This window comes from Triticum aestivum, chromosome 1A (genome assembly GCF_018294505.1).
Source record: "Triticum aestivum cultivar Chinese Spring chromosome 1A, IWGSC CS RefSeq v2.1, whole genome shotgun sequence".
Taxonomy (NCBI): Eukaryota; Viridiplantae; Streptophyta; class Magnoliopsida; order Poales; family Poaceae; genus Triticum; species Triticum aestivum.
In genome coordinates, this window is record NC_057794.1 from 160,110,351 (window position 1) to 160,115,899 (window position 5,549).

Here is a 5,549-nt window from a genome sequence, read left to right on the forward strand (position 1 = left end):
AAAGGAATAGCCGAACAAGGGATCAAAATAATTTTTGTAGGATTCTAACATAAGATGTCTATGTGAATAAGCAGGCGTCGCTGCTGGCTGCTTCCGCTCACACTGCAGAGGTTTGCGGACTGAAGCAGAACCTGGAGCGAGCCGAGAAAGAGCTCGGCCTCGTGAACAAGCAGCTGGAGGACAGCAAAGGTATGAAGTAAACTGTGTGTATGTTTAGGAAGAATGAATGGTTCATGCTGACTAAAGTGCCATGAACTTTATTAGGGGCCACGACCGAGGTGGTGGCCCTCAAGAAGGCATTAGAGAAGGCCGAGGACAAAGCAGCCAAGGAACACACCGCACGCGAGAAGCACGAGGCTAGGGTCGGTGAGGTTCAGCAAGAGCTCCAGGACGCCATCAAGAAGTGTGAGTCCTTGGAGCGTGATTCCAAGACGCAAGCGTCCGAACTTGCGAAGGCCCTCCAGAGTGCGCAGGAGGCTCGAGCCGAAGCCTAGAGCGCCCTTCAGGAAATCCAGGCGGCCCGGAAGATCGCGGCGGGTAAGGCTTTCATTATGAAAAGCAAGTCTGTGAAGGAAGCGTTCCTTTTACTTACCCTAATTTGGAGCTCTCTGCTACCTCTTGAGCACTGCGTTGGTGTTCCCTTGAAGAGGAAAGGGTGATGCATCAAAGTAGCATAAGTATTTCCCTATGTTTTTGAGAACCAAGGTATCAATCCAGTAGGAGGCCACGCACGAGTCCCTCGCACCTACACAAACAAATAAAATCCTCGCAACCAATGCAATAAAGGGGTTGTCAATCCCTTCACGGTCACTTACGAAAGTGAGATCTGATAGATATGATAAGATAATATTTTTTGGTATTTTTATGATAAAGATGCAAAGTAAATAAATCGAAATAAAAACGACAACACAAATAGCTTGTTGATGGGAGATTAATATGATGGAAAATAGACCTGGGGGCCATAGGTTTCACTAATGGCTTCTCTCGAGAGCACAAGTATTACAGTGGGTAAACAAATTACTGTTGAGCAATTGATAGAATTGAGCATAGTTATGAGAATATCTAGGTATGATCATGTATGTAGGCATCACATCTGAGACAAGTAGACCGACTCCTGCCTGCATCTATAACTATTACTCCACACGTCGACCGCTATCCAGCATGGATCTAGAGTATTAAGTTCAAAGGAACAGAGTAACGCTTTAAGCAAGATGACATGATGTAGAGGGATAAACTCATGCAATATGATATAAACCCCATCTTGTTATCCTCGATGGCAACAATACAATACGTGCCTTGCTGCCCCTACTGTCACTGGGAAAGGACACCGCAAGATTGAACCCAAAGCTAAGCACTTTCTCCCATTGCAAGAAAGATCAATCTAGTAGGCCAAACCAAACAAATAATTCAAAGAGACTTGCAAAGATAACCAATCATACATAAAAGAATTCAGAGAAGATTCAAATATTGTTCATAGATAAACTTGATCATAAACCCACAATTAGTCGGTCTCAAGAAACACACCGCAAAAGAAGATTACATCGAATAGATCTCCACGAGAATTATGGAGAACTTTGTATTGAGATCCAAAGAGAGAGAAGAAGCCATCTAGCTAATAACTATGGACCTGAAGGTCTAGGTAAACTACTCACACATCATCAGAGAGGCTATGGTGTTGATGTAGAAACCCTCCGTGATCGATGCCCCCTCTGGCAGAGCTCCGGAAAAGGCCCCAAGATGGGATCTCACGGGTACAGAAGGTTGCAGCAGTGGAATTAGGTTTTTGGCTCCGTATCTTGTAGTTTGGGGGGTACGTAGGTATATGTAGGAGGAAGAAGTATGTCGGTGGAGCAACGTGGTCCCCACGAGGGTGGAGGGCGTGCCTGGGGGGAGGTGCACCCCCTACCTCGTGCCTTCCTGGTTGCTTTCTTGATGTAGGGTCCAAGTTCTCTGGATCACGTTTGTTCCGAAAATCACGTTCCCGAAGGTTTCATTCCATTTGGACTCCGTTTGATATTCTTTTTCTGCGAAACTCTGAAATAGGCAAAAAAACAGCAATTCTCGGCTGGGCCTTCGGTTAATAGGTTAGTCCCAAAAATAATATAAAAGTGTATAATAAAGCCCAATAATGTCCAAAACAGAATATAATATAGCATGGAACAATAAAAAATTATAGATATGTTGGAGACATATCAAGCATCCCCAAGCTTAATTCCTGCTCGTTCTCTAGTAGGTAAATGATAAAAACAGAATTTTTGATGTGGAATGCTACTTGGCATAATTTCAATGTAATTCTCTTAATTGTGGTATGAATATTCAGATCCGAAACATTCAAGACAAAAGTTTAATATTGACATAAAAATAATAATACTTCAAGCATACTAACTAAGCAATTATGTCTTCTCAAAATAACATGGCCAAAGAAAGTTATCCCTACAAAATCATATAGTCTGGCTATGCTCTATCTTCACCACACAAAGTATTTAAATCATGCACAATCCCGATGACAAGCCAAGCAATTGTTTCATACTTTTGGTTTTCTCAAACTTTTTCAATCTTCACGCAATACATGAGCGTGAGCCATGGACATAACACTATATGTGGAATAGAATGGTGGTTGTGGAGAATACAAAAAAGGAGAAGATAGTCTCACATCAACTAGGCATATCAACGAGCTATGGATATGCCCAGTAATAGATATCAATGTGAGTGAGTAGGGATTGCCATGCAACAGATGCACTAGAGCTATTAGTATATGAAAGCTCAACAAAAGGAACTAAGTGGGTGTGCATCCAACTCGCTTGCTCACGAAGAACTAGGGCATTTTGAGGAAGCCCATCATTGGAATATACAAGCCAAGTTCTATAATGAAAAATTCCCACTAGTATATGAAAGTGATATCATAGGAGACTCTCTATCATGAAGATCATGGTGCTACTTTGAAGCACAAGTGTGGTAAAAGGATAGTAGCATTCTCCTTTCTCTCTTTTTCTCTCATTATTTTATTTGGGCCTTTTCTCTTCTTTTTTATGGCCTCTTTTTTTAGTCCAGAGTCTCATCCCGACTTGTGGGGGAATCATAGTCTCCATCATCCTTTCCTCACTTGGGACAATGCTCTAAAAATGATGATCATCACACTTTTATTTACTTACAACTCAACAATTACAACTCAATACTTACAACATAATATGACTCTATGTGAATGGCTCCAGCGGTATACCGTGATATGAAATGAATCAAGAGTGACATGTATGAAAGAATTATGAATGGTGGCATTGCCACAAATACAATGTCAACTACATGATCATGCAAAGCAATATGACAATGATGGAGCGTGTCATAGTAAACGGAACGGTGGAAAGTTGCATGGCAATATATCTCGGACTGGCTATGGAAATGCCATGATAGGTAGGTATGGTGGCATTTTGAGGAAGGTATATGGTGGGTGTATGATACCGGCGAAAAGTGTGCGGTATTAGAAAGGCTAGCAATGGTGGAAAGGTGAGAGTGCGTATAATCCATGGACTCAACATTAGTCATAAAGAACTCACATACTTATTGCAAATATCTATTAGTTAGCAAAGCAAAGTATTACGCGCATGCTCCTAGGGGGATAGATTGGTAGGAAAATACCATCGCTCGTCCCCGACCGCCACTCATAAGGAAGACAATCAATAAATAAATCATGCTCCGACTTCATCACATAATGGTTCACCATACGTGCATGTTATGGGAATCACAAACTTCAACACAAGTATTTCTCAAATTCACAACTAATCAACTAGCATGACTCTAATATCACCATCTCCATATCTCAAAACAATTATCAAGTATCAAACTTCTCATAGTATTCAACACACTCATAAGAAATAAATTTTACTAATCTTGAATGCCTGTCATAATTAATGAAAATTACCATGCTGTTTTGTAGGACTCTCAAAATGATCTAAGTGAAGCATGAGAGATCAATAGTTTCTATAAAACAAATCCACCACCGTGCTCTAAAAGATATAAGTGAAGCACTAGTGCAAAAACTATATAGCTCAAAAGATATAAGTCAAGCACATAGAGTATTCTAATAATTTTCAAATCATGTGAGTCTCTCTCAAAAGCTGTGTACAGAAAGGATGATTGTGGTAAACTAACAAATAAAGACTCAAATAATACAAGACGCTCCAAGCAAAACACATATCATGTGGTGAATAAAAATATAGCTCAAAGTAAAGTTACCGATAGACGAAGACGAAAGAGGGGATGCCTTCCGGGGCATCCCCGAGCTTAGGCTTTTGGGTGTCCTTGAATTTTATTCCTTCCTTTTTGCTCCTGTTTAGTAATAAATAATTTATCTAGCCTCTGATTTGGGTGCTAGTGTTTCCACGATTCCAAAGACTTTGTGTGATTTGCTAGGTTTCCGTGATTTTGATGATTGCTCTTTGAACTTGCACCTTGTGGATTCCACCATTAAGAAACCTATGGGAAGAATTAATGATATTCTTATTGTTGCAAATAGGAATTATGTGCCCGTAGATTTTATTGTTCTTGATATAGATTGCAATCCTTCATGTTCTATTATTCTTGGTAGACCTTTCGTTAGAACGATTGGTGCAATTATTGATATGAAGGAAGGGAATATTAGATTCCAATTTCCATTAAAGAAAGGCATGGAACACTTCCCTATAAAGAAAATAAAATTACCTTATGAATCTATTATGATATCCACCTATGGATTTCCTACCAAAGATGGTAATACCTAGATCTATCTTCGCTTTTATGCCTAGCTAGGGGCGTTAAACGATAGCGCTTGTTGGGAGGCAACCCAATTTTATTTTTATTCCTTCCTTTTTGCTCCTTTTAGGAATCATGTCTGAGACAAGTAGACCGACTCCTGCCTGCATCTACTACTATTACTCCACACATCGACCGCTATCCAGCATGCATCTAGAGTATTAAGTTCAAAGGAACATAGTAACGCTTTAAGCAAGATGACATGATGTAGAGTGATAAACTCATGCAATATGATATAAACCCCATCTTTTTATCCTTGATGGCAATGATACAATAAGTGCCTTGCTGCCCCTACTGTCACTGGGAAAGGACACTACAAGATTGAACCCAAAGCTAAGCACTTCTCCTATTGCAAGAAAGATCAATCTAGTAGGCCAAACCAAACTCATAATTCGAAGAGACTTGCAAAGATAACCAATCATACATAAAAGAATTCAGAGAAGATTCAAATATTGTTCATAGATAAACTTGATCATAAACCCACAATTCAGCGGTCTCAACAAACACACCGCAAAAGAATATTACATCAAATAGATCTGCACGAGAATCGTGGAGAACTTTGTATTGAGATCCAAAGAGAGAGAAGAAGCCATCTAGCTAAGAACTATGGACCCGAAGGTCTGAGGTAAACTACTCACACATCATTGGAGAGGATATGGTGTTGATGTAGAAGCCCTTCGTGATCGATGACCCCTTCGGCGGAGCTCCGGAAAAGGCCCCAAGATGTGATCTCACGGGTTCAGAAGGTTGCGGCGGTGGAATTA